Source organism: Mixophyes fleayi, chromosome 12 (assembly GCF_038048845.1).
Source record: "Mixophyes fleayi isolate aMixFle1 chromosome 12, aMixFle1.hap1, whole genome shotgun sequence".
Classification (NCBI taxonomy): Eukaryota; Metazoa; Chordata; class Amphibia; order Anura; family Limnodynastidae; genus Mixophyes; species Mixophyes fleayi.
In genome coordinates, this window is record NC_134413.1 from 7156128 (window position 1) to 7164762 (window position 8635).

Here is an 8635-nt window from a genome sequence, read left to right on the forward strand (position 1 = left end):
CTTGGCTCTCTATCACTGCTACTGGGAACTTCCCTAGAGGGCCGCGACCTGCAGAGTGGAAGCAGCCAAGCCCAAGTTCCCTTGCGGGAACCTCTGGTGAAAACCTTCCACTCTGTTAGACCCTGCACCTCTGGGTGGAGTAACACCAATCCCAGGCAGAACAAAGGGATCCCATTCATCCTAGTGGATCCTGACAGATATTAAGTGAGTTTAAAGTTGGCAAATTAATTTATTTTATTGTCATCCACGAGGGATTTACAGATGAACAGTTATAAAACACTGTAGGACATGAGGGCATGTTGGGAGTGGGTCTTGTAGTCCCATGACAACTGGAAAGCCAGAGCTGTAATCAACATTAAACAGCTTTGGCTTTTTTTTACATTTTTAGCCCAAAAAAATGATTAAAAATACAATACAACATATGTACGCAATTACAAAACCGCTATGAAATATCATGCTAAATATATATATATCACACCAATGACAGCAAAGTGTATAAACAATGAATACTGTACATATGGTAAGCATCGTTAGTTAGCACGGACTATGGACACGTGGTTTCCTATGTGCGACATGAACACAGGAAGGAATCTGTGAGAACTGCTCCCATTATATATATTTAATACATGTGCAGAGGAGTTTATTAGTTGACATTTCCCAGCTTCAGAAGAAAAGTAAAGCTAAAAAACAAAACATAAATCAAAGAAACAGGATGGGAAGGAAAAGGTTGGCGATTCCAAGAACATATTCATAGAATACATTTCAGCTTTATATAGGGACAATTTGCATTATTACAGGATTTATTGAGTGCTTTAAACCCTAGAAAACGATAACTAGAATCTGATTGATTGCTATGGGCAACACCTTTGCTATCAAAGATATTTTAGGGTGGGGGAGGGCTAGTACATCAGAGGCATGCCTTTTATTTGAAATAAATATTTTATTATCTCCAGGACAATGTTGGGAGCTACACTTACCCCAGCACAGTGACGGTAGAAGAAGGACATTGACATTGTGATGTGGAGAAGTTCCCTGCGGATCAGCTGCCCGTGAAGAGGGCGAAGAAAGAAGAAAAAGAAAGCTACTCACCATTCCAGCAGTGAGTATCCCTCCTCTTTTCTTGCAGGTACCGGTGACAGCGGGCAAGTGGGCCAATCGAGGCTCACTTCCAGCTGCTGGCCAATCGGTGGCTCGCCTCCGGTCACTTAAACTTTTGGCGGCGTTGTGAGTCAATCAGGGCTCAAAGCGACGGCCAATGATGTCGGCGCGCCCGCAGCTTTATAAGCCGCTGGGCGCCGCCATCTTGGCAGTTCGCTGGCGGAGGAGAAAGAAGAGAATGCCGGAGGACACCCATCTCCAGAGCAGTTGGAGACGCCGGCGGAAGTGGCAGGAAGCCCTTGCAAGCTACTGTGCCATCAAGACTGCGGGAGGCAGAGCGCCGAACAGGAGAAGAGGCGCCGGAGGCTGGAGGGTCTGGAAGACCCGTAGACGGCACGGCAAGCGGAGGTTGTCACAGTAGGCGTTGATTGGGCATAAGGCCCCATATTAGTCAGGAGGGCACAAGGCCCTGGAGCTGTAGGAGGGCACAAGGCCCTTGGAGTGTAGTGGGGCGCAGGCCTCTGAGTGAGGGGAGCAATAGGCTCCTGCCAGAGTAGCAGGGCGGCTGCCCTGTAGTGTAACAAAGACATTGGGTCCTTGTGGTTAGAGGGACAGAAGGTCCTTATGGTTAGCAGGGCAGTAGGCCCTTATAGTAGGTAGTAGGCGTTCGGCCCAGGTCTAGTAGGACGCTAGGTCCCGGAGTAACGTAGGGGGCACTTGGTCCCTTGGTAGTTAAGTAGTAGAGTACCATGAGTGGCATACAAAGGCCCTCAATCCGTCCGGAAGGGCACTGAAAGTCCTCAGACCCAAGATCGGGTGGGCTTAACAGCTGGGGCTAGGGCTGTGGGCAGAGGCCTGTGTAGCGACAGAGTGCCAGGGGACCCAGACGACCGAAGACGGGTGAGTAGGAGAACCCTGGTCACGTAGGCAAAAGGTACGTGCGTTCCGTAGCGGTCCCTCAGGATTGAGTGAGCATCTGGGTTGTTGGGGAAGGGATTGTTCTGTGTGGCTCAGTCTCCCTTGTTTTACAGTTGTTGGTCGTCAGACAAGGTTTACGGAAGATCCCGGCGTGCGAGGACCTCTAGAGCAGAAGGGATAGAGAGAGTCGCCATCGTAGACTTGTGTCCGTGAGTATAGCCGCAACAAGGGGTGTTCCCTTGGTGCACTCACCTGGTGGAGCTGTCCCTCCTGTTTTCCCCCCCTTTTCCCTTACAGAAAAACGAGTGCCCTGCACACGAAGACAGGGGCCCTTTTCCCCTGCAGCGGTTTGGGCGCTCAGACGTCCCCTCCCCTCCCTCAGGGGACCCCTTACAGTGATGCAGGAGATCATTCAAACCGGTTTTCATTACTGTTTAGTGGTCCATTAAAAGTAAACAAAAATAGCAGGTACTAAAAAGTAAACACCAAATTAAATGGTCATGTGTGCCAAACCAAGCAGTCGGAAAAACAATATGCCTTATAGATAGAGGGAGATAGTCGCTATGGAGACACATTATACAATGAAAACAACAGATGAAGTGTAGCCAGACCAGCAAACAAGTCTATTTACACGGTAACCATGAAGAAGTTTTAACGGGAACTGAATAATAAAATAAAAAAAATCATCTATTTTCATTCCTTATAAACAATCTGTGGTTAATCAGTTTAAAAAGGTATTTGTGCAAACTATGCAAGTCAATTACATCACCTGTGTTATAAGGAAATGTTTGCACTGTAGGAGTGGCCACATCGAACGCTGTACGGCCAGAATACTGATATTCAAATGTTCAATATGATACTGGCCAATGCCATGGCACTGTATAATTACCATGTCTGTTACTGGTCATATAGTATAGTAATATATAAGAGTCACACTGGGTCACTTACTAATTAAATGGTGCAGCTATGTATACTGGTCATATAGAGCCTAAGGAGTAGATTTACTAAAACTTCTAAATAGGAAAAGTGGAGGTGTCTCTTAGAGTCTACAAAATGACAGCTAGATTGTGATTGGTTGCTACGGGTAACACCTCCACTTTTTCCTTTTTAGAAGCTTTATTAAATCTACCCTTAAGACTGGTCAAATATTAAGCCATTGAATACAGGTCAAATTAAGTCTATAACTGGTTGAATGAGCCAGCATTGTCTATTGATCTAATAGGGTCTGTTCCTGGTTAGTGTAGCACTGTATAGTGGTCAAAATTGATCTGCAAGTAGACCTAAGATGCAGCAAAGTATACTGGTCAAATTATCTTTTGCTGAACAAATGGTGCAGCATGGTATAATGGAAAAATATTGCTTAGGGTGCAGCACTGTATCTTGTACAAATTGGGGGGGATTCAATAAGGCAGAATGTTTATATATACATCCATACATACACCACCACATACAAACACACACACACATAACTGACAGGCAGGATGACAATCTTATGCAGTTAATGTACGTAACACTATTTTAGTACATTAATATATGCAGATGGGAGTAAGCTTATATTGTGGGCAGAGATCAGGTTGCTCATACATCTTTTTGTGCCTCCGGTCACTTTATATAGATATATGTAAGTTTATACAACAGGGACGCAGCACAAGTTACAACCTCCTTACAGTTCAACTGTCACTGGAAGAACCTGCTGAGAGCCAAACTTCCTGTCTGTGCATGCTCAGTAGAGTGATGCGGATGGCTGGAGGCTGCCCCACTTTCTGTCCTTACTAGATTACAGGGGATACTACCAGGGCCCGATCAAGGGTACCAGCCGCCCTAGGCTATTACCGCCGCAGCGCCCCCCCCCCAATATAAGCGTATAGGAATACTCCTGAATATGTATATTCAGGAGAATTCGCCAGCATTCAAATTTAGACAGTACATTCTCTCTTGCCTGTTCTTGCTCTTCTCTGTTCCCTGTTCTTGCAGCTTTGTTGTCTTCTAGCTGCTTCTGGAAAGTCTGGGTCCTGTTTTGGAAATATGCAGCAATTGTATTATAATGCTAAATGTCAACAAATCCTGAATGATTAGGCTCCAAAACACAACAGTCCATTGTGGCCAGATAAAACTACCCCATAGCACAGGCATATGTAGGCAATAAAACATATGAAAATTGTTGTCAAAGAGCTATAATCAAATATAAACCTCTATCAGCCCCACCTGACTAATATTTAGCATTCTAATGACCCTAGAACCACAGAGACCATCCTCATAATCGCCACATAATACAAAGATTATGCCCCCCCAAAACTGCTCGTTTTTTAAATAGTCCTCTTAACCATTTCATCAGCCCTGATCAGCCTCATCACCTGCCCCCATTAGCCTCTTCACCTGCCCTCTTAGCGTTATCTGCCCCATTAGCCTCTTCACCTGCTCCCTTAGCATTGTTATCTGCCCCCATTAGCCTCTTCACCTGCCCCCTTAGCATTGTTATCTGCCCCCATTAGCCTCTTCACCTGCCCCCTTAGCATTGTTATCTGCCCCCATTAGCCTCTTCACCTGCCCCCTTAGCATTGTTATCTGCCCCATTAGCCTCTTCACCTGCCCCCTTAGCATTGTTATCTGCCCCCATTAGCCTCTTCACCTGCCCCCTTAGCATTGCTATCTGCCCCATTAGCCTCTTCACCTGCCCCCTTAGCATTGTTATCTGCCCCATTAGCCTCTTCACCTGCCCCCTTAGCATTGTTATCTGCCCCCATTAGCCTCTTCACCTGCCCCCTTTAGCATTGTTACATGCCCCCATTAGCATTGTTATATGCCCCCCATTAGCCTCTTCACCTGCCCCCCTTAGCATTGTCATTTGCCCCCATTAGCCTCTTCACCTGCCCCCTTAGCATTATCTGCCCCATTAGCCTCTTCACCTGCCCCCTTTAGCATTGTTACCAGCCCCTCCGCCCCCAGACATAAGGACTTGCCTGTTCTTCCTGCACAGCAGTCTTCTCTCCAGCGCTATACATGACAGGCAGTCTGGCAGCGATCACTGCTAGCTGCCTGTCAGTGCGTCCACGGGCACTTCTTACTGTGGTCACGTAAGATGCGGAAGTCCTGATCTCACGTGACCACAGTAAGAAGCTCCCGCGGCCGTCCTGACAGGCAGCTAGCAGCGATCGCTGCCAGACTGCCTGTCATGTAGTAGTGACAGTCGGGCCGCCCCCTTTACACCAGGGGCGGTCCCGATGATGCAGGCCCGGCGCTGCCTAAATTTTAAAAAAAAGGCAGTGAAAAAGAATTAATCTCCGTGCCGCTGCGCCCCCCAGGCTCCAGCGCCCCAGGCTGCAGCCTGGTCAGCCTATTGGCTGATCAGGCCCTGGACACTACTACCAAGATGGGAGACAAAGCATAGCGCTCCATATTAACACACAAGACACTTTGCGGAGGAGACTTGATAGAAATCTCTGCTCATTTTCCCTCACTCCCTCATAGAGGTGCGAGGGAAAATGAGCGTAATTGCCAGAAATGCTTAGGGCGCAATGTTCGCGCGCCACATCAACAGCAGTTGAATTTCCCCCAAAGGGTTAGTTATTGCTGAAATGGTTTAGCAATAATTACTGGTCTAATTGTCCGTTACTCATTGAATAGGAGCATTGTATATAAGTCAAATTAGCAAGCAGTGTATATTGGCCAAATGAGGAATATAATTGGTCAAGTGGTGCTACACTAAAAAAATTGGACGTGTTACTTGTCAAATAATGAAGAAATGTGTAAGGGGCAAATGGGTTCAGTTTCTGGTCAAATGGTGCAGAATTGTATACTGGTCAAATTGGTCTAAGGCCAGGGACACATGGCAGAACTTTTCTGACCAATGTGTTATTTACAATGATTTTACTAATGACTGAAAAAAAAAAAAAAAAAGCACCGATCAGCAGCCGATTCCTGTGTACACACTATACATGTTTTAAAAGATTTACCCTCAGATCTGTGCTGTTCATCTGTCATAACCGTCGGCTGAAAAGATTGCGTCTCTGTAAACTCGATGGAAATCGTGATTGTGAGAACATTCACACTTCAGGATCGGAAGGAGGTTGGAACGAGATTTTTAAACTGTATGAGCAATCAAATGAAACGACGATCGGTATTTTGGAACGACTGTCGTTCACTGTGCAAGTAGACACACTAATGCGATATCACGCCAAACGGTTGTTTATCGGGTGTTTGGCCCTATAATTGGCTGAAAAACCTGTAGCGTTTACTCAGCCTTAGTGGATAAATTGTGCAACGAGATGCATTAGTCAAATTATGGCCCATTAGTGGTTAAAGAGATCATTGTATACCGGTCAATATGAGCCAGAATGCAATATTCGTCAAATGCTGCAGCAATGCATACTGGACAAATTGGGTCTGTAGTCTTAGGACAAATGGGATTGGCTAGTGGTCAAATGGCGCGTTCTTGTGTACTGTGATGGGAACTGTTACTGGACAAATAATGCACTGTACACTGCTAATGTGGGATGTAGTTGGTCAAATTGGTCAAAGGGTGAACTATATACTGGTCAATGGGTGTCTTAAAATTGTGCATCAATCTATAATGATGAAATGGGATCTGGTACTATTGTATTGGGTTAAGAATGTGCCTGAGGACTGTACTGCATAATATAAGGTACTGTAGCACCAGTTATGGATCAAGATAGATAACACACAAAAACTCTGGTGCAGAAAGACTAATGTGGAAAATTCTACTGCAAGAGCAAGTAAGTTCATAAGAAAATATTGTTTAAATTAATATTAAAGAACATTGGGTGGCCAATGATGCAAGTGTGTGCAGGCAACAACACGTGTGTACACCTTACACAAACAAAAAGCATTTGCCAACATCATCAAATGTAACAACTGTCTGGCACATAGCGAGGAGCTGCCTGTCGTTCTGGGTAATGAATGTCAGCTATGTGCACAGGGATTGGGATAGTTTAGCAATACCGCAAATGAAATGTATCACTCCGTGGTGGAATAAGGTCATTGTGAACAGAATGTCCGAAACCGGCAGCCATCAATCCATCACAACAACTGAAGATCACAGCGACAAACTGCAACACCTACAGGAAATAGCACTGTAGAGAGCAGTTCTCAACTCCAATCCAGGTCATGTTTTCAGGATTTCTGTCTGTGGAAACAAGCGGGATAATTACAGACACAGCAAAAAAAAAAAAAAAGATTAACTCACCAGGGCATGATTAAAGAAATCCTGAAAACATGTCCTGTTGGTGGTATTGGGAACCCTTGGTAGAGTAGTTAAAAGGAAAATCCCAAATTTTTAAAAAAAATTATATTCCTCAGTTGATAAGATGATTTAAAATATATTGCTATTACAGTTTCTCCTCTCATCTAGTGGAAAAATAATCAAATATTAAAGTTGTCTTTTATATAAGAGATACATAGACACAGGCAGATTTCAGTTGTATGGTCAAATCTCACGGTGTTAGGGGGTTATTCAATTGCTAGCGAGATTTTTGTTTTACCCGCCGTGTTAAAAAAATAATAAAAAAAAAAATAATCCATGGGTTTTTGCAAGCAATAGCGACCGCTTTGAGTTAGCGCAGCGGGAAAACTTGTGCAATTCAATTAAGAGGGAACGCTTCCCCCCGCGCGTTAAAAATTGTGTTTGCGAGAATTTAGGTGAGTGAAAGGGAGTTTTAACTTCTGTCATGAATAACACAAAAAAAAGGTTTTGCATACATTTCCATACATTAGATTGCATTACACATTGATAATATCTACATTACAGTACTTTCTTTTAGCATATTTTTTTATTGAACTATTTTTACCATACAATCATCTATACCATGTCAAAACACATTACTACATTCATATTTGTACCAAAGACATACATAAATCTAATTAATTAGTGATTTTATGTTTTATTTTAATATTTTTTCTCAAGAAAATCAACTTACACAAGTTAGGCATTAATGATAAACATAAGTTTCATTTTTTTTAACATTTTTACATGATTTCAAATACTTTTCAGAGGTTTTTTATTTTTAACACACCCCAAAGAGGTGCGAGATAAAACAGCATATTTGCCTGTGTTACCCGCCGCGTTAAAAAACAACTGAATAGCTTTTAACGCTGCTGCCTCTTGCACTCCCTATACTTTCAATAGACCTTCTACTGGAGCGTGAGAGGACCGTTTGATGAAAAAAAAAACGCAGCGTTAAAAATGGAATTGAATTGCGGGTAAAGTTAATCCGCTCGAAAATGATTAAAAAACAGCGTTAAAATGACTCAACACAGTAAAAAAAACAACTTGCTGACAATTGAATACCCCCCCCCTTAGAAACCACAGTGCAATTAAATGCAGTTTAAAATTACACCCCCTCCCTTTTCTATTCACTACAACCGAGCTTGGCAGAGAGATGCAAACACTGTTCGCTTTTTACTTTGCAGAAATTACGTTGCTGCAGAATGTAGAACGGATATCCCCCATGAGACACGCCCCCATCCTGACCTGGCCATGCCCCCTGACCGGCACTTGCATGCTGGGAGGTATGTGAGGGGGTGTGCTAAAAGGAGGACCAATTAGAATCCTCTTGCTCACACACCCTCCGCTGCCATTTTAAAGTAGTTCACTTAAGTGTTT